A 22,560-nucleotide genomic window follows, 5' to 3' on the forward strand; every position below is an offset into this window, starting at 1 on the left:
AATGTTAAAGAATGAGGCCCAATGTCTTAAACAGGCTCTGGTACTAATTTAAGGCAAACAGAGATGCCCAGCGTCAACTGCAGTTCGTGGATGCCATAACGCCTGGAGAAAACGGAATCAGACCCTGTATTATCATTGTTTTGACCATGGAAAGAAGAGGTCCGAGTGTTGTGAGCCGACATACTTTGCATCGACCTCCAACCAAAGTTGAGGACCTGCTGGGTTGATCCCTGGTTGACGGCGCTGAATTTATAAGACCCACCAAAGTTTCCTTTTGTCTGGTCGTATCACTTGCAACATCAAGTGTGTAATGAGAGATAAACTAGCTAAGTTATATTTTAGTATGTTTTTGTATTCTCGATGTATGATATTAGTAGATACAAGATTATAACCAAATGTATGGGCATGGCTGTGAGCAAAACAACTGCTGCAGTGCATCTAAATGTAATGTAAAGCTTTTGAAACAACGCAGCATTAAAATTATTTAATAGTCTTTGTAATTGCCATTAGATAGGAGGGAAGATTACTAGTGCACAACATATCATGTAAGTTTTAACACGTTGCATAAAGCTTGTACCCAAGACCCTCGATGAAAAAGTTGTTACTATTTATTATTACAGCACAATTTGTCACTCATACATTTGCAGTTTATGGCTAATAGCAGAGACCTGATGTAAAAACTAGAGCCTCAAGTAGATAAACAAGAAGCCAACGTTCTACTGCTAACAATGCTAGCTGGTCGGTTTTGCGGGGAAATCTCAAATACATGTACTGACTGTAAAATTAATCACATGACTGAATTCTAGAGGACCTAAGCCTTCAAACAAAGTGTAGCAAATGCATATGCCCTGCAGTGAAATCGTTAGAACATCTTATCACAGCACAGCAGAGTGCAGGGCAGCGATCTGACCAGCAAACAAATGATATAAACATGTAAAAGTTGTTTTTTAAGCCATCCACTGAAAGGGTGTGTAATCGACTTGTACACACAAAAAATAATCTGTCAATTCTTTTTTCGATTAATTGATTAATCGGATAACATTTACATTTAGTCATTTAGCAGACGCCCCTATCCAGAGCGACTTACAGTAAGTACAGGAACATTCCCCCCGAGGCAAGTAGGGTGAAGTGCATTGCCCAAGGACACATTGTCATTTTTAGCTTGGCGGGGAATCGATCCGGCAACTTTCAGGTTACTAGTCCGACTCCCTAACCGCTCAGCCATCTGACTCCCATAACAAAAACAAAAAAGCATTAATTTCCAACCCTTTATTCAAAAACAGAACTGACAGTGCAAATTCACAGTGCAAAAAATCTTCTGAATGTGCACAAACAGGCACACAATTTTGAAAAAGTTATTAATAATAGCGTGGATTTAATGCTATTTTCCAAGATGAGCAATGTATTTCAGTTTTATTTGCGAGGATTAAGCTATTGAAGATGAGTGATTTTCTATCATTTTGTTTGAAACTTAATTGAAAAATTTTAGGCTGTGGAAGTATACCAGACATTGTTAAGATACTTTGGTGTCAGGTTTTATATTCCCAAAAAATATTATTAAAGTCAAAATTTTTCTAAATGGTATGGGTTGTTTTCACCCGGTCCCTAACGCGATGCTGCAAAGTAGCGTCTTCCGAATGAGAGACGAATGTCGAATATGAAATTAACTTCACCTCGGTCAATAAACACAGTTTCGATGTATGTAGTGTGAAATGCTCCCACACCTTGGATAACTTGGGTCGTACTGATTTCTCTGCCTCCGCCATGTGTTTCAGAACAACGTTACTCAACAATGTTTCTCCAATGGCCTTTCCTCTACCTCCGCTCCGCGCTCAACAATTATTATTTTTTTAAATACTCAAACATCTCCGGAAGTGCAAAAAGATTTAAAAAGTGGGCTGGCTGGAATAAGCTAAATATAGCATATACCTAGTGCCTACAAAACATTTATGATTGATTTTGAATGTTTAGGCCGAATGTTTAAATTTAATATTATTTTATTGAAAGTGTCCCATTGTCATTGTTGTTATTTTAAAGGCAACTTTTATTAAATAAGCAATGTGAATGAATGAGATGGTGTGAGATCTAGCTAGGCTAACAAACGTAATGTTCACAATGCTGTTTTTCCGTTGCATAGCAACAGCCACAAGTACAGGCTATTTTCTCTCGGCTACTGAAATGCGATACACAACGTTTGTTGGCTATAACTATTTTATGCTGAAAGGCAGCTTACTATTTATTTACTATTTATAATGTCGCAGCGTGTTTCTATATTTGCAGCGCGTTTGCTGAATGCTGCCCATGTGTTGTCCAATTAATAAAGATGTTTTTTTATTTGCTTGTGTTTTCTAAAGTTGCAGGGCGGTTGCACATGTCGGCCACCGTACAGGTGACCATATTATAAAGCAATAAGGTACTCGAGGCAGTACTGTATCGCAGTGACAAGCAGTCAGGGTAGGCAAGGTAGGCACTGCCTAGCCTGCCAAAATTCTAAAATGTTTATTAGCCTAAATCATTTCATTTAATAAACTTGTATTTGTATTTTGATTTATTATTCTTGTGATTTATATATGCAATATGTATGTAATTCCAATTGTTTAGACGTTACAATGACAAATGTAGCAGTTATGCATAATCAAATACAAAAAAATTGTAGAATAAGCAGTGCTTTTACTGTCCATTCATTGCGGACGACAAAAAGATCCTGTATTCTTTAACATGTACGTCGAAAAGCACAACTCTTCTGTGCCTTTGCACGTAAATATGTTATGCCAGTAATCATCTACGTTACGTATCAAACATGGACCAATTCATATCGAGATATTACTGCATATTTGTGCAGCTAACGTCATTACACTGGCTGCGTTGTAAGCGCAATCCCCGCAAAATTCAAGTCAAAATGACAACAACGGTGTCTGCCGATATCACAGAGTTGAGGAATTTCTCCAAGCTTGATTTAAATAGTTAATAGCAAGAGGGAGGTCTACGCCAGACTTAGATGGACTACTGCAGCAAAAGGGACAACATGTTTTCGATTGTTTCAAACAACATCTTTTAATACCAGTCTGTGGCTGTGCTAACATTCAGCGGCTGTAGGCTACTACTTGTACTGTTAACTGTGTTTACTGTTTTGACATATTAGCCTAACAATAAATTAAGTAACCTGGCTTTCATAACTCAGTGCCTAGCCTCTTACTGACATCACCGCACGTCACTGCTGTATCGTCCATAAAGTACGTGTTCAAGGGTGTTAGGCCCAACGTGCAGCAGAGGGCCGGCAAAACCTTGAACACGTACTTAAAAAAAAACCAAAGCCTGCCATGAAATGCTCTCCCCCCGCATACGTTAATTCCCTTCTACCCTAGCATTATGTACATTTAATAGCATACATTTTATACCAATACATGTATATGTATAGGTTGGACAGGTCTGAAAACAGAATAGTCCATGGTAGGTGGGGGATTATTATGTTTTATTTTGTCATTTATTTCATTGACTTAAACAATAAGAGTAATATTTCCTATCTTAAAAAAGGATTTGATCGTGAGAACATTTCTTTTGATGTTGATACATAGTTGATACATTTTTAGTACTTGTCTTTTGATGGCTATAGGCATGTGTCCCTTTTCAGGACGGCTGATGGACTATTCTGGATCAGAAAGCTGTTGTTTTTAACCTGTCTGAGCAGGGACACAGGACACAGGGCACAGGAATTTTGAAGGGCAGTTGTTCTGGCCTGAAAAAAGGGCACCCCCCCAAAAAAAATAAAAAATAATAGTCTGCCTACTAATGATAATAATTCATGTAATGCATTACTTTCGTCATTTATTCTTCTTGTTAAAACAAAATGTTATAAACTAACCATCAGCAGACATGTAGCTTAGTTTTCCTACCAAAAAATTAGCATGTGATAACGGGCTGGTTGTCTGGTAGGCAAGCTAGCCGTCTGATTATTCAGGCTAAACGTGGGAAACTGAGCATGGATTTATGAAGATTTTAATTGATTTCATAAAAATGTATGATGATTGTTCGTTTGTAATACATTTCTACAACTTAAAACTCACCTTTTCTGACAACATCAAAGCAGTTTTTTATCGACACAGAATAAAACAACCGTGACCGTCTCTTAAGTGCAAGAACATGAAGGCTCAGGTGGCGATCGTGTGCAGTACATCAGAGTAAACAGAGTAGGGGGCATAACCCCCTCCCCCTTGTGACTTCCACTCTCGTTGTCCATAGGCTTATCGATTGGAAGTGAATAAGGATCATTTCTGAAATGTTTCTGGTGGCGATTTTTTAAATCTAGGTCTACATGAAATTCTGCAGCTGTTTAAATTCACTATTATTTATTTATTTTCCTCAGAGGGGCACTTTGACTCGAGGAGGGCAAATGGGCAGTTGCCCGGGCAACCTAAGCCATAGCCTGTGCACGTCCCTGTGTCTGAGTAACCCAACCTATGCGCAGGCTAACTGCATTAAAATTGCATTCCTTTGCACCTATAGAGGGTTTTCACCGACGTCACGTTCTGGGTGGTAACCCGGATGCGCGGCCATATTGGAGGCACTCGGTGTAAACAACTGAACGGAGTACAACCAAATAACGTATATTCTATACTCTTTGGTACAACTGTAGCCATGTTTAAAGGACCGAAAAGCGTCCAAGATCCAAAGGCATATAGGGAAGGACTTGGACCACAAGAAAAGGGTTGATATTTTGAGAAATTAGGATTTATTGGCGGTGCAGATCCCTACCAGTTAGCTCCCTCTACTTGGATCCGTGATGACCCGGTGATTCTGCCTTCAGTTGGATATCTATCTGGACTATTTCAAATATTATCATTACAATAGAACATTTGTTTTGAGCCACTGAAATAAACATTTCACAATACCTGACAAGAGATGTGCCGAATAAATCCGTATGTTGTCCAGATTTTTCCCTCGTAGATCTTGGTTGAGCTTTGCCAACCACAAGCGCCTCCTTTCCTCTGACAATCTCTGGCATTCCTTTCTCTGGTTTTTAAAAACTTTTGGAAGTCGAATATACCAAATGCTTTTCACGATCTGTCCTATTTGTACAACCTGAAACACGGCAATAATTCACAATTTTCCTTGACGACATTCGGGATATATTTCAGTGCCAATGCTTTGTTGTGATGCGGAGTGCCTCCAAGATGGCGACTTCCGGTCTGATGACGCGTCGGTGAAAACCCTCTATACATTAGTATGAAGAACCATGTGAAATACTTTGAACCTGCTACACAAAATACATTTCCTTGTATTGTAATCATAGCCGGGGTATATTTCCTCAGAATGCGATGTCGTGGAGCAAGAATGTTGGTTCGCGTTTGTTACAATACGGTTTGAATGATGAATTTTAAGGATTTTGTGTTGAACATGAACGTGAAAAGGAGGACACTTGGGTCCAAAAAGGAGGACAAAGGGTCATAAAGGAGGACAACCCCAAAAAGTTGTTGACGCATGCTTAAAGCCGCTTTCCCCCTACTACTCACGTCAATGTCAATGATATAACTTACAGAAGGTATGATATTGATCTGTGCTGCTCTTATGGCAAAGTGGAGTTCTGAACTCCACGTAGGTGGAGGTCTTTCTTTTTGGCATCGGAAAACTTACGTGAGTGGTAAATTGCGACGGTGGGCAGGAAGGGTCAAAAAGGAGGACAAAAGGGCGAAAAGACGAACACGTAACAGCGGTCCGGACAAAAGGCTGGAAAACCGGACTGTCCGGCCGAAATCCGGACGTCTGGTCACCCTAGTTGAACATAGCATCTAATACTTACACAGATAACAGACATTCTTTTCTCGAATTCTATAACAAAGAAATTATAATGTGAGACTTCTGTCTCCCCTTCGTTTGGTTGCGATATCAAGACGAAATCCTTCACTCTGATTCCGAGTGGTTCGTGCGCGCTCCTGCAAGGGGGTGCCTATCCAGTAGGGGTGCAAAACCGAACCGAAAAAAGTTGAATTGTTCAACACGGTGTGAAGCAACATAGACGTGCGAACACCCATGAAAGGGGTTAGCGGGGGTTTAAACTGTCAGAAATATTAATCTATCAAACATTGCACAGTCAGTCGGTGAACAAGTGAAGAAAGCTTTATTGCTTGAGGCCGGACGCAAGGAGACAAAACATTACCAAACGCCATTGCGCTTACAAGTTTGTCTGCTAGCATGTTGCGCTAGCTAGCTATTTAAACACAAGCGCTCTTGACTGTCATTGGTTAAAACAAAGCATGCAAATGTTTCATTGCTCTTCTTCATTCGCTCCCTTGCATAGACCTGGCGCGCGTGTGTGCGTGCGTGTTTGAGTGTGTGTGTGTGTGTGTTTACAACATTAACCCTATGTAGAATCTCCGGTCCTGGGATCATTAAAGCTCCTTCACATAGGTATGCAAAATGGTCACATAGCAAATGGTCACCAGACCTCAGTATTCCTTCTAGCACTTGTCAAACAGTGTCTCCTTGAAACAAACAAACCCCTTCTTCTTAGTCCTCCTTAGCCCCAAGATAAGGTTATTGTAAGTTTACCCAGAGTTCAAATTTGGGGTAGGCCTCTCTTTGCACCCAAGGAATGCTGAACACAGAATCATTCTTATATAGGATAAATGTGTTACATCTTCATTTTTTCCAACAAGAACGCAGCAAAATTTGGGTTGCCCCCACCAAATCTCACTCCAAGGTTTTCTGAAAAGTTAGCAGCCCTGTGCCAACGGTAATACATCTAACATGATGGGGCATCTACGCTGGATTACAGAAAATACAGAGAAAATACTGAAATGGTGATGTTTTTTTCTTCCCCCTAATGTGCTTAACAAAACCGAACTGAAACAGTGACCCATAAAACCGAACCGTGGGCTTGTTGAATTGTTGCACCCCTACTATCCAGAGTCATGCATCGGGTGGCACAACACGGGCGTTCTATACATTATCCCTTACTTATTTGGTAAGAGTACAGTGCCTTTATTTTGAAAGCCTTGGAACGCGAGTGAGAGAGTCGACAACCTAACAGCAAGCGAAGCATGGACAATTTAATGCTCCGATAAAAGTTGAAGGTTGTTATAGCTGATGTTAGCGATCTAAGGAAACCTCTATTCCCTTGTGTACAGCATGTAGCCAACGAGGTACAGGGCTTAACAAAAAGAGGGCCCGATTGCCCGGGCCAGTAAAAAGTAACGTTGGGACAGTGAAACTAGCAACTCACTGTCCCGATCGGGCCACTGCAAATTATTGATTGAAAAAAAAAATTGCATCGTAAAAGTTAACATCCTTCATATATTTTGCTAAATGCATAAATAACTTTGCAGCTCGTGTGGCTCACAGTTGGGAAATCAAGAGTTGAGTAGTGAGTGACAAGTGTTAGTCAAATTGTAATTCTCTAAAAACGGCTCAGTGAAGTCAGACATTCCAGCTTCTCGTGGTTTGCTGCGTTGACGTCTGTCACGGCCAATGAAGCGCTGTTTGCTTACTTTACTTTATTTATAATTAACTTTCCGTTAGTGAAGAGGCAGACTATAACCCTTTCTTCAATTAAACTGTTTGGTCTGGATTTGAGCGTTGGCGAAACTGAAGGTGTCAGAATATTTACAAAACACGTGTCAAAGTTGTCGTGTGTGAGTCTGGCCAATCATGAAATAGCTGTGTTGTCATTAGAACCCGTGCAGTTGCTCTTGAGAAAATGCGCTTGGCTACACAGCCGGCAGTTCTCGAATCGATCTCACGGTACTTTGATGGCTACGTCACAGTGACCTAGCCTCGGCGCTGTCTCAAGTTGGACAAAAAGTCTAACCAGAATTCACGGTTTCAAGTCAGCCGCCTGCAGTCGGCTGCAGCACTGCAGGAAGTCAGTCCATTTAGAATGCACCTAATAAAGTGAAGATGGCTGCAAAGGAGAGCTACGAGCTCAAACGGAAGCAACTTTTTTTATGGAACTAAGATGCCGTGTCGTCTGTTGTATGTTCCTGTCTAAAACAGACAAAAGTGGATCTTTTTACACAGGCACCGACAATTTTCGCCATGCAGCCATGCTAATATGGAACGCTGAGTTAGTCAAAATTAAATAAATAAATATATAAATACATACATATACAAATATGGCTATGAAAAAAAATTGGAAATAAAAAAAAGATGGCAATAAATGTATAAATATAGCATTATATAATTATATAGCTGAATCCATTTACCGACATCAATAAATAAATACATTTATTTATTTCAAAATGACGTTTTTGCGAAGACAAAATGTATTTATTTCATGGGACTTTTATTTCCCAATGCCACAATTATTTATTTTTTGAGACTTTTACACACCACTTTTATTTCCACATATATTTCGAGACACCACATTTATTTTCACACCACATTTATTTCTGTGCTGTATTTATTTCCGATCTCGCATGCAAACGAGAGGGGAGAGGTTATCTTCAGATCAACGCAGCTCCACACAAGATCGAAGGCAGATTTTGTAGAGGTACTTGGGCGGATAAGTGGTCTACACAGAACATAGATATTGAAGACTTAAACCACCTAGGAAGACGTAGTGAGGGCAGTGATTGTTAGCTTTGCAGACGAGTTACACGTCACAGGAGGTAAAGCAATGTTTACAAAGGTAACTTCAGCGCTACGTCGCAGCTATCAAAGACCAAGTCCTGACACGTAAGCTACTATAAGTCACCGCCATCACTCCCATTGAGAACCGATGATAAAAAGCTAGAGACGACACAGACATTGTGGGCAAAGCTTGTCTAGATTGTATGCTTTTCGGCAATGCAATGCCACTGTCACCCCCCATACAGGTAGCTCTACAGCTATCCCCTTAGCACAGGTGCTGGCGGTGTTTTCGACATGGTTTCCAGACTACCTGGTTTCTGTAAGCATGTGAGCTGTGCGTTCACCTAACAGCAGCAGCTGCCGTTGGCCTCTATCACCAGATTCGTCACAAATTCATATAACATTCAACATTATTGGCGAATTTCATGTCGCATGTCATATTTGCTGCTGTAGGCTAAGAAAATAAAAAAGTTGCAAGCTGGCATTAAGTGGAATTTGCACTAGAGCAAAAATACATGATTGTTGGTCAGTTTAAGCTATTCAGGCTCATGGATGAAAGGAGCTTGTAGTCAAAAATGTATTGGCATTCAAGCAATATTTTGTATGGCCTGGGTTCATCGAAAACAGCTGGTTATCGTGGGCACACCAGAAAATACTCGAATGTGTAGACTAATCGCGTAGGTCTATTTGGGGTTGTCTTGAGGCAATAGCCAAATTTGCAACGATACCACAGCCCCTTATGAAACTACATCTTACTAATTAGCCTAAAAATTAGCCTTAAATCGTCACTGTGAACCCAGACAATAGGTTACGATCAAAATACGCTAAACCCTAAAGGAAGAGTCTTGTTGTGGCTTTCTACACTTGCCATCTTGCAAACAAACACGGTGCTTGATAAGTCTCAAACCATTTAAGACTTAGCACTTATCCGCCTCTCAGTACCTCTTGTACAGTACCTCTACAAAATCTACAATGTGTGCCAAAATAATACATCCTGACAAGCCATGCTGATCATGTTGATATTTAAGGCCAGCATGCGATCCCTGACACGACTAATGTCTTCCATAATCTACCGAATCTAGGTGTCCCCATCTGCCTTCGATCTTGTGTAGAGCTGCGTTGGTCTGAAGATAACCACGCCCCTCTTGTTTGCATGTGAGATCGGAAATAAATACAGCACATAAATAAATGTGGTGTGTAAAAGTCTCAAAAAATAAATAAATGTCTTCACAAAAACTTCATTTTGAAATAAATAAATTGATGTCGGTAAATGGATTCAGCTTTATAATTATATAATACTATTATATTATAATGCTTTATATATTTATTGCCATCTTTTTTTTGTTTCCAAATTTTTTTTATAGCCATATTTATTTATGTATTTATCTATTTATTAACCTTTTTAAAAAAAAATTATTATTATTATTTTTTTTTACTTTTATTAGAACAAAATGCTTGAAAATGCGTCTCACACAGCATGTCACACAGTCCCCTAATAGACCACAATCTCTCCAACAGTGAGGAGAATATTTCTTGTCATACTTAGCTATTACCATGGGTGTTCTAAAATATCAAATTCTTAGCTTTCAACTGAATTCTCTCCAGGTTGGACTACTTAAACATTTGTGCCAGGACACCCAAGAGCTCATTAATTTTGTATCCTTAGTTTACGCAATGCATTTGTCGTTAGAAAGGGGAGGGCTGAAAGTGTTGTGTTAACTGAACTTTGCTCTATATGTACCCATTTTGTATCCATATCCAACCTCATCCAAGAGACCAATACTCTAAGTGAGTTCTCTTTAAGTAAGCAAAGAACTTTGAGTCTCACTCTAGGCCTCTTGTTCTGCCATATGAACCAGGAAACCAGCCTATCTAATAGCTTAAAAGTAGGTACCGGGACCACAATAGGAAGAGAACAAAAGAGAAATAAAAGCCTTGGCAGAACATTCATCCTAATGGTTTCTACCCTCCCAACCAAGGAAAGGGGAAGCATCTCCCACCTTTCCAAGTCATTCTTGACCTGGGAAATAAGTTTGTCATAGTTTGCGCTATATAATTTAGAAGAAATAGGAGTCAAAATCACCCCCAAGTACCTAAAGCCCCCCTTTGACCATCTAAATTTCTCAAGTCTGTCCAATTGTGCGGGCCAGCTTCCTGTAATCATCATTGCTTCCTATTTCCCCCGGTTAACATTATGTCCTGAAACTTCCCCATAGTTCCTCAGACATTGCATAACTGCTGGTATAGATGACAATGGATTTCTTATAAACAAAAGAATATCATCCGCAAACAACGATATCTTATGCATCATGCCCCCCTCATCTGTTATACCTTCAATTTGATCATTACTCCTAATTAACTCAGCCAGGGGTTCGATACTCAGTGCGAACAAAATAGGAGACACTGGACTTCCTTGCCGAACCCCTTTCTTAAGTTTGAAGAATTGAGAGCAGTGTCCCAGTGTTTCCCACAGATTAGAAATCTATTTGTGGCGGGGGGAGGGGGGGGGGGGTTAACATAAATCCTTCGTTAATAATTCGTTACACAGAATTTATTTTGTTCTTATTAAATATGTATGTATTATGTTGGATGCTGTCCTCCTCTCCTACTATTTCTTCAATGCCTGACGAATCTCTTTCTCTCCCTGACCCCGTCTTTCTGCTTGAGCAGCACTGGTTGAAGCCTGAAAATATTGTAAACAATTTCTGCATATATGCATGTAGCAACGCTAGTGCTAAATAACTATTTAGCTGGTCGGCTCCATGACTCCGAGTAAGTAGGGCTCGTGAGACAGCTCACCAAAAGAACGATGGGGAACCCACTTGTCTAGCAGATTAAGACATGTTCGTAGGTACCTAGCGAAAAATAACCTACGATAGGGAACCCACTTGTCTAGCAGATTAAGACATGTTCGTAGGTACCTAGCGAAAAATAACCTACGATGGGGAACCCACTTGTCTAGCAGATTAAGACATGTTCGTAGGTACCTAGCGAAAAATAACCTAAACTTTCCTAGACTTTTAGCTACGGCACTAATGCTGAAGGCTCGCTGATATCGCATAGCGCCGTTGCTAACTTGTGGTGACGTTGTGACTCTCTGTGTGTGTGTGTGTGTGTATGTGAGAGACGCGTGAGTGACAGAGAGACGGAGGGAGAGCCGGGAAAGGAAATGCAGCTGAACTAAACTAACTAAATACGCTGCATGTTTTAAATAGCGTTAAAACATTTTTTATAACGAAACGCAATATGTGGTGGCCTGTGTTGATTCTGTGGCGCACCGCCACAAATTAGTCTATGTGTTGGAAACACTGGTGTCCGTTAACCCTAACTCTTGATATTGGGTCTTTATTTAGAGTGTTAATCCATCTAATAAATGTCAAATTAAATCCCATTCGTTCCATAATATAATTCAAATACAACCAGTCCACCCTATCAAATGCCTTCTCAGCGTCAAGACTGAAAAGCATTGAAGGACGAGGATAGAAACTTTTGCTACTGATTGTAAATTTAGAACTCTTCTAACATTATTTGCACCTTGACGGCAAGGTATAAATCCAGTCTGACCAGGATTGATCAAAGTCCCAAGGTATTTCTGCATTCTATTTGCCAGTATAGAACTAAGAATCTTTACATCACTCCCAAGCAGACTAATTGGCCTATAAGCGCCACACTCCAGTGGATCCTTCCCCTCTTTGTGTATGACCGTTATTACGGCCTCTGACCAGCTCTTGGGTGGGTCATTTTCTTTTAATGCGTAGTTAAAGACCCCACAAAGCTTGGGCACAAGCTCCTTCATAAAGGTCTTGTAAAATTCACCAGGCATACCATCTGTGCCTGGAGATATGTTATTCTTCAGCGACCTGATGATTCCTTCTATTTCACTTTCTAATATTGGGTCTGTCAGCTCCTCTGCCTCCGCTTCCGAAGGTTTTACTAAATTAAGATCTTAAAATATTCCCTCCATTTTCACCGTGCTTGGTGCTTCCTCTGGTGCATCGTAAAGATTTGTATAAAAAGAAATGCCTCTGCCACTTCTACTGGATGTGAAACCTCAGCTAAGGATGTTGGATGTCTTATTTTAGGAACTATAGACCAATTATTTGTTTGTAAACAATCGGGGTGCGCGCGCACTGTGGCTGCAGAAAACCGGGAAAGGATAGCATTTTAAATGGCAAAAGGACCACACGGATAATACAAATAGTTAGATTTAAAAACACCAAAAGCGTAGAGGAGGACATGCCTCTAGGAGAGAAAGCGATTACCCAATGATCTGTCGCATCAGAATTTTGATTTGGGTCACGAAAGTCTTGAAATTTGAGTGAGAATGTCGCCCGGTACAGACCGCATAGTCCAGCGGCAACCATGTCTTCACGTCATGTCACAAAGTTCATACTTTTACACTTTTACAGTCAATTCTACATTTAAAAAGTCGAGCAGGGCAGCTTTCAAGAGATATGGGAATTCTGCTTTTAGTCAGCTGGTCCGATTATTTTTCTGATTTGTTTAAACTGGCAATCTGAGTGAGACTACATCCCAGTTACACTGTTTTGACGTTAGCCTCAGTCAGACTCGCTCACTGGCAGTGTGCACAATGTTGTATTTCACTCCATTCTACACCAGAAACGTCAGGGAGGACTGCCTAATGTAGATACGAGTCTGGTGAAGATAGCCAGAATCTCGGATTTCTTTAACCTGTCTGTTTCATTCGTCATTTGCCTGAGAAAGCTACCTCCGTTAGCCAGGCTAGTTTTGCCCGATCACTTGGACAGGCTATTTATTTAAGGGTATCGGGGTCAAGTGACTTTTGTGCATAGACAAGTGAACGTAAATGTATTTGTCCAAAGGCCAAGAGCCTCAAAAAGTTAATATCAAGCCCTGCAATCCAGTGGCCAGAAATATATGATGACCTGAACGACACTCCAAGAGTAATAGAACGGGGAGAAGTTCGTCTTTTGCAACCCACATGCGCAGTTGAGCCTGCTTGACCGTTGTGTGACGTAGGGTGATAATTGGTCTATACAGTTTGATTGCTCTTTTCTCAACTGAAAAGCAAGTAGCCGGCTCGCTCGATTCCCCATCTCATAATATTTTTGGTTTGTATATCTGAGCGCTCCCTCAGCTTTGCGTGTAAGTAATTCATCCAGAGCAGTCCCACACTCCTGTAGTTGTTTCAATATATTTTTGTCCCCAGTTACTCTATGCTCATGCCCCAATCTTTTTATAACACTTTCCAATTGTTTCTCCTTTTCAAGTCTCTGTTTATTTCATTTAACGGCTATTTCAATATGTTTCCCTCTCAGCACCGCCTTAGCCCCATCCCAAAGGGTGGAGGGAGATACTGCTCTATTATCATTTATTGCAAAGTATTCTTTTATAGTTAGTTTTAATTGCTCTTGGGTTATAGGGTCCGATAAGCAAAGAGACATTTAATCTCCAGTATTTAAAATGCCTTTCGAAACCCAAGTTCAATTTCAGACTCACGGGGCCATGGTCAGATAGCGTAATAGGTTCTATAACACACTCCTTAATTTTATGAAGGCTTCGCTTTGAAATGCAAATCAGATCAATTCTGGAATATGACCCATGAACCGTAGACAGAAATGTAAAATCTTTTGTCGTTGGATTCTTGGCTCTCCAACCATCTACAAGCCCCAACTCTTCCAACATATGTTTTGCGGCTTTAGATTTCCTGCTAGGGGGTCCATTGTCTGTTGGTAATTTGTCTAATTTCGCATTTAATTTAATTAATTAATTAATTAAAGTCTCCTCCTAAGATGATGGTACCTTTAGCTTCCCTTGCCAATATGGAACATCGTTTTTTAAGGACATTTCCAATGTCCTTAAAAAACGAAGGATATTCTTCATTCGAAGTATAAATATGCATGATGGTCAGGTCTATCCAACCTATTTTTCCTATTATTGCTATATACCTTCCCTGAATATCTTTTACTTCCCGATGTACTGCAAGACTGCTGGATCGACTAATTAAAATTGCCACTCCTCTCTTTCTGCTATTTGGACAAGATGCATAGAACACCTGATCCACCCAATCTCTTCTCAATTTCTTGTGTTCATCCTCATTTAGGTGAGTTTCCTGTAGTAACCCTATTGAACAAATGAATTTTTTCAACTGAGCTAGGATCTTTTTCCTCTTAGTGGGATGATTGATACCTTTAACATTGTAACTGACAACCACTAAATCAGACATAAATGTATCCCCTGTGTTAATCGTAAAAAGCTTTTCTTCAAAAATTACGTAATGTACTTGTGTGAGTTTAACAAACATGTCAAGGATATAAGAACTAAGAACAAACACATGTAAATGAACCAAATAAACACCTTTGACTTCCAAAAACCCAGCTGGCTGAAGAAATATGTCCACCAGCCCCTGCTGTATTATAGGCAGAGAGTTGTGACCTCTAACTCTCTCTGGGGAATATGCACAAAGTGCCAACCAAACCACAGACCAAAAAAAATAACCAATTCCCTGGTGAGGTTTTCTTCCCATCTTGGGTATTATCATAACAAAGAAAATGGGAGCCTTTCACTCCCTCTTACCTGCAATATCACTCACATATACTCATCATATTATATTCAATGTGACTAGCTGTTTCAAGTGTCACATGAGGGGATAGATATGTCTTTTTATTCCTGTCGACCGTTAAACTTAGCACCGACTTTCAAAAGTCTGTTAGCGTTTCCTGAGCACAAATGTTATTTTCTCAATCCTGCAGAAAAGACCGTAAATCAGTGTCCCTCAGAGATACGGCTCCTCTTCCTCTCCTCCCGTCCTCCTGCCTTTGCCATGTCACCCTCGAAAGCTCTCGGTCCATCTTCTCTCTCTCACTCACTTGCACAACAATGCCCAACTCCCCAAGAGTCGGCAGAGCCTCGACCAGCGTTGGAAAAGTTTTCACTCCCATCTCCAAGGTGACTCTCAGCTGTGCAGGAAAGTGACATCCGGCCGGAATCCCCTTCTCCTTTAGCTGCTTTATAACTCCACGTACCCGCGCTCTTTTCGTCTGTACCTTCGGAGAGTAATTTTGATCGAGGTATATTAGTTTTCCCTGGAACTGGACTTGTTTCTGCATCCAGGCTTGTCGTAGCACCGCTTCTTTCACTGTGTAATCCAGAAATCTCACAATGATGGAGCGCGGAAGTGCGGTGTTGTCTGGTTTTAGCCCCAAAGATCTGTGCGCCCTCTCAATGTGTACGTTGATTTCAGGCGGTAGCTGTAGCGTGTCTTTAATAAGTTGTTTAACAAATCCAGCCACATCTCCTTTCTCACTTCCTTCAGGAACTTGGTAGATTCTCAAATTGTTGCGGCGCATTCGGTTCTGCAAGTCATCACATAGGTCAGTGAGGGCCGCCTCACGTCTCACCAGGTGTCCGAAAAGAGCCTTAATTTTTTTTTATTACTATAAAAGTGATTGCATTTTTTTTATTTTTATATCCAGGATGAGTTAATAAATGGTTAAACATGTTTACAGAATAACATAACTTATAAGTCTTTGATTTTGTTTTAACAGATAAATTACAACTTTTGGAGGGGGGCCAGAAAAATGTTCTTGGGGGCCAGTAGGTTTCAAACCCACTGGCCCGGTGGGACCAGTGGCAACATTTTTTTACTTTGAGCCCTGAGGTTTGTTGTTTTGTGCCTGTATTTTACTTTGGTGAAGGTTATTTAGGCTACATGCAGCGCATGTTCATATTAAGCTAATGTGGTTTGTAAAAGGTTTCACGTCGGTTATTCCTGCTCAGTTTTCGCACATTTAGCACAAATAAATGTAGCAGAATTTTCAACTGTCACTTTTTTTTTTACATTTAGAGGGAAATTCATCTAAATAGTCATAAATTATTCAGAGCAATGTTCAGCATTATGCAAAATAATAAAATAATATTTTATAGAACTGTTAAATGTAAATGTAAAATCGAAATGTAAAATTCGAAATGTAAATGTTAAATTGAAATGTAAATTTCGAAATGTATATGTTAAATCTAAATGTTAAATCTAAATCTAAATGTGTAATTCACACTTTTAGCTAGCCACGCTAGCTAAATGGTTTTCTGGAAACCATGTGATTTTTCACATGGAGGTCTTTAGTCCTCAGCCTCCCCAGGTCATCATCTTCAGCCATGCCCCCAAACAAGAGGCGGCTGGCCTCTGCTATATTGGCCAATAGGAATCGACTTGCTAAGTTTGATGAGAAGAGGGAGGCTTGTGATTTTCAAAACGGATTTTAGGTAAGTGAAGTGTCACCTCGCCATTTCGATGTTAGGAAAACATGCGGTTCAAACATCCCTACATTAATCTAGCGTTGTCCTCAGGCAAATAACAGGATGTTGTCCTCAACCCAACATTTTAATTAATTCATCGTATTATACAATATCTGGGAACCTGATACAAGATATATTTTGTAATTAAAACTACTTTCATGCAGCTTTAAAGTTAGCTTTTGAATCCTTCTTGATTATAATTAATGATACATACATTTGTCAGTTATAATTATTTGTGTATTTTTACAGATGCACAAAATGGAAGACTTTATTTGCAAGACAGTGTTGAAGGGAGGAGTAAAGGACATACAAATAATAGAGAAATTGAAGTCCATGTTTTGAAAGCAGATGAAGATGAAGAAAAATTCATAATCAAGATTACAACAATGAACTCTAAGGAACATTCAGAAACACAAATGAATCTACCCCCAAAGAGAAAAAAGCTGGATACTTTTTATTTTCTTGATACCTATGTATCTCAAAAATTAAAGAAAGATTGGTTAAAACAGCAAATGTTACATATGCATTCTTGTGTGCCTATTCTGCCTAATCATGTAACCTGTGCGGCGAGACAAAAAACATGGAAGTGTTTCCATAGTACTCACACATTTACATGACACAGACCCCAAAACATAGTTAGATCTCCTTATTTATCATCAGGAAGCCACAATAAAATTGGCTGGGTAGTGAAGGAATAATATTCATGAAGAATTATTCATTTAATAATTTCAAAAGTGCAAATTTTTATTGTACTTTTAATCACAAGTGCCATTCAACTGATTTTAAGTATTCAATGATGGTGCTATTTGTTATTAGCCTGGTCCTAACAAGACTCTCATACATTTCATTTGTACAGAGAGTCTGGCCTTGCTCCATTGACAAGCGTTGACTTCCTTGTAGGCGGGTACTTGAAGTTGAAACTATTGGATCTGCCCAGAGCCACTCTGATCTGCCATAACCAATCGCTAGCGTTGGCCTTAGCCCATTCCTTCACCACTACTGTAACAGAGCTAGCTGCCGTAGCTGGAAAATCAAACTGTTCCCGAACCCCGTGGGGAGGAGGGCCACAACATCATGGCCACCAACAAAACTCAGCAAAACTTGTTCTTGCTCCGGCTTTAGCTGTTGGATATTCGGCAGCGTTGCCACAACGGACCGAATGGCTTTGTTCGCATCTTTCTCCGCCGCCATTACGGAACTACAACACAAACTAGCGCACAACATCAACGTCATTGTTCTCAGCCACTCCCTCTGTTCGCTGATTTGCCGGGTAAAAATTAACCTGCAAAATCTGACTTACGTACTGAATGGCCAGACCGAGTACAGAAGCAAAATTAAAATTAAGCAGAAGTACGTAGGACGGCAGAGCCAGGCTAGTTTTTTATAGTACTATTTGAAAATACTAATTGTTTGATAAATTCTAGACAGGCCTCAATTCCAGCAGTTGTTTTGCCAACACCTTATCATTGAATAATTTACATCATTAAATACCATTACATCAAACCCAGCTTTAAAAATGCTTTCATTTGAGATATTTTACACAGAGCAACTTTGGTAAAGTACAGGGACAATCCCCCTACAGCAAATTAAGGCAAAGTCCTTAGCATAAGGACAGCATGTGGCACAGCCGTGAATTAAACAGAGAACATTCCGAATATAAACTGAAAGCTATTTGGTTTCTTTAAATGAAGCTCCATTGCTGGCACTTGTATCTTTTAATTATCTACCAGTGACTATGCTTTAACTGTAAATAAATATTTACATGCTGGTTCACCCAGGTGTTAGTGAGCCATTTAGCTAGATTTCAAAAGCTGTACCAAACAACGAAATTACAGGTTTACAATTTTGTTGAAAACAAATTGCTGCACTCTTTGAAATAATGTTTTTCCCTTATTATGGCCGTGTTCAAGTGGATTTATTTTGAGGGAAAGCTCCTGTAAATCCCTTCTGTTTAATGGGCAAAAAGAATCACCTCCATGCACAAGAGCTAGGAGTTTGGTTTCCCTCTGAAGACATTGAATGACTGTTAAATGCATCTTTGAATTCAGCTAGTGTGCGATTAATTCTGGGGATATAAACAAAATATGTCTGACTCATTGTCCAAATTCAGCACATTCATTGGGTGCATAAACATGACTGCAGTTCGTATTTAAGTCCTGGTTAAAACGTTCAATGCGTTGGTTATGTACAGAGCTTCATGTTAAGACTGAGTCTTCACCTCTGCTTTCCCGCATATCCTCCCAAATCAGAACATTCTCTCCCCCATGGTCAGTTCTAACATGCAGAGAGGTCTGCCAAACTGTATTATTATTGTACTAAAAAGCTGCATAACAGTTAGAGCACGATTGTTGTTAGAGCACTGGAGAAACATGAGCATCCTACTGTATCTCTCCATAGCACCATGTACGACTAATTTCCATCTTATCAATTTATAATTACCATCTACATGCCAGAAGAAATTTGGATACGGCACAGAATAAACACTTTGAGTTATTGTTGTTCTCCTCCTAAATTCAACACCGGCAGAATCAACCCTTCTGATTGACTCCCTTAACCGCTTTCTCTGCACCCCCATGCCCCTAGAACTTTTTAGTTTCCCTTGGTTGCTTTGTTTCTTCAAATGAAACTTTTTTAAGTACAGAGTAGCCTATGTAATGGTTCAGTTATTTGTTTCTCTTATTTTCCTTAAAGAGTTCAAAAACTCTCTCCCAATTTTTTTAATCACTCCCTAGTGACCTAAATTAATTAGACTTTCATTTTGCCATGGAACTTGAAGAGTTGAAGGCTGCCAGTGGCAGTGGGCTAGCCTAGCTCTGCCCTCCTACGTACTTCCGCTCAATTTGGATTTTGCTTCTGTACTAGGTCTGGGAGCTCGGCTCTGAAGTCGGTTTCCAGAAGAAAAAAAATGTGTAGGTCCAATCAGCGAACAAAGGGAGTGGCTGAGAACGATGACGTTAATGTCGTGCACTTGTTTGAGTAGTTCAGTAATGGCGGCGGAAAAAGATGCGAGCGAAACTATTCTGCGGTTGTGGCAACGCTGCCGAATATAGGTTAAAGCCGGAGCAAGAACATTCCTTGCTGAGTTTTGTTGGTGGCCATGCTGTTGTGGCCCTCCTCCTCACGGGGTTCGGGAAAAGTTTGATTTTCCAGCTACGGCAGCTAGCTCCGTTACAGTAGTGGTGAAGGAGTTGGCTAAGGCGAACGCTTGCGATTGGTTATGGCAAATCAGAGTGGCTCTGGGCGGATCCAATAGTTTTAAACTTTAACAGAGGACCCGCCTTCAAGGAAGTTAACGTTTGTCAATGGAGAGATCCCAGACCCTCTGTACAAATGAAATGTACGAGGGTCTGGCTAGGACCAGGCTAGCAGTGGGCATGGTCTACACTAGACCGCACTGTGGTCAGGACTGAGGCCTTCAAGCATTTCAAAGGACTGCCCTCATGTATGCCCTAAGTGAGGGAATGTCCATGGTCACATTAGTTGTTGGGTGAAAGAAACACCAGAAGAACAACCAAGGAATTTGCTTGTTCCTCAAGTTAAAGTCTTTTATTTGTCAGGTACACAGAACAACACAAGGTCAGACTGGGCACTGAAATTCTTAAGACAAGACAACGCAAGCACCTGGCATAACATAACATAAAAGTACACAGAACATAATTTACATCTAATGTTGAGCTTAAATAAGTGAAACTTCCTAAATATACAGATAGCAATAAATAATCGACTATACTAACCCTAATACTAAAACTTCCTAAATATACAGGTAACAATAAATAATACACTACACTAACCCTAAATGCACATAAAACCTATTACAACTCAATATCCTATTCTAACCTAGGTGGAGTACAGTACAATAGTGCAAAAATTGCAGATCAGTGACTAAGTCAATGACCATACAGGAGCCTGATGGCGAAGTACAGTGAGGTACAGTAGTGCAATGTTACTGATAGTGCAACCAGTAGCTGAAAGTGACAGTGTATAAGTGACAAGCGTGCAGTGAATCAATGTCCATATCAGTGTCCATTCAGAAGCCTGATGGCCCTTGGGTAGAAACTGTTGTCCAGTCTGCATGTGCGCGACTGGATGCTGCGGTAACGCCTGCCAGAAGGCAACGGGGTAAAGAGACTAAAGGATGGGTGGTAACAGTCTCTTAGAATCCTGCCAGCTTTCCTGAGGCAACGTGTGTGGTAGGTGTCCTGTAGGGCTGGGAGCTTCCTGCCGATGATTAACTCAGTAGAACGGACCACACTTCGTAGGGCCTTGCGGTCCCTGTCTGTGCAGCTCCCATACCACACTGTAATACAACCAGTCAGAATGCTCTCTATAGTGCATCTGTGGCTCAACTGGGCTCATCCAACCAGCATCCTCCTCCTCTTTTCCTCTGCAATCAGTAGGGATTACAATACCCAAGTCACCCTGGCATCCATTAACGCCGGAAATATGTCCTGTTGTTGTTGTGTCCCCTTTTCTTACAGAGCGACGAGGATACGAGCTTGCATGAGGCATGTCTCAAAAAGCCCCAAGCCGAGAGAGCGTGTCACTATGGTTACCTAATCTGTCATAAAAGGTCGCCGTTAGTGACATGGCCCGCTCCATTCACGCCTCTTCAAAAGCTAATTAGAGATGGTTCGCCACAGAGTGAAGGCTCGAACGGAAAGAAAGGCTGGACTTTGGCCCCCAAGTTACATGCCAAACATTGTAAATGCTTTGAAAACGCTATTCAAGAGCTGAGAAGCACTTTAAAGCAATACAAAAAATGAAAGTCTCAAAAACTGAATCTGATGGCTACACATCTTCAGAAAACACCTTTACCATGTATAAACACCCACAGAAACATGTTATAACAGTTAAAACATCAAGAAAACCATTTAGCCAGAAGTTGCATGCCAAACCTTGTAAATGCATTGAAAACGCTATTCAGGAGCTGAAAAGCACTTTAAAGCAATAAAAAAAAATGAAAGTGTCAAAACATGATCTCTTCAACAGGATCATGTCCACATTGAAAAAGCCTCAACCGCAATCTGCATTATAGGCCTAAAACTAAACCTACAAAATATTAAAATGTCTTTGTTGAAGGATTTTTTAAATAAAACTACTGAACACTGTTAAAATGCCTAAAACATCTCATTCTCTACATAGAAAGGCAAGATATGGCATTTAACTTAATCAGTACATTTGTGGGCATTTTTCTGTGTGTTTGGATCAATTCTCCCTCTCAAGGGAAGGTCAAAGTTTTACCCCTTCCCCCCAGAACAATGGACATTTAGGAGATTCTAATTACTGGAAGTGTTTAACCAGTGAGGAGTCCCTCTTGAACATTTCTGTCTATCTTTCCATCTTTCTACCTCTGTGTCAATGGGAGCAGAGTTACACTGAAACCAAAAGTAGCCCACAAGTGGAAGCCTAATTACTGGACCCCCCCTCCCCCTCAGCAAACCCCATTGAAGGAAATATGCAGGATGGAGGAAACGGCCCACAAGTGAAGCCTTGAACATTCCAGGAAGGGGTTTGTTTCGGGTAGAGCAGGAAAAGGAGAGCTACCTTGGAGTTTGTTTGTCATGCAGTCTGGCTGGCTCATATTTTTACTGTAGTATTTGTGGTCTTTATGTCTATTATTTATTTATAACTTTTTTGTTGCTGCACACAGGGGGATACTGTGTTTTTGTATTGGTGGAAGTGATTTTCTCTATCTAAGCTGGTACTTGCTGGCCCACT

The 22,560-nt window shown here is 40.4% G+C and overlaps 1 protein-coding gene across 2 annotated transcripts in view; it reads left to right on the plus strand.

The window, feature by feature from the left end:
* The window catches only part of LOC124488266 (NADPH--cytochrome P450 reductase-like), a 54,489-nt gene that overhangs the window by 23,208 nt on the left and 8,721 nt on the right, over positions 1 to 22,560 (plus strand). The gene's annotated exons all lie outside the window — the stretch shown is intronic.

Source organism: Hypomesus transpacificus, unplaced genomic scaffold (genome assembly GCF_021917145.1).
Source record: "Hypomesus transpacificus isolate Combined female unplaced genomic scaffold, fHypTra1 scaffold_130, whole genome shotgun sequence".
Taxonomy (NCBI): domain Eukaryota; kingdom Metazoa; phylum Chordata; class Actinopteri; order Osmeriformes; family Osmeridae; genus Hypomesus; species Hypomesus transpacificus.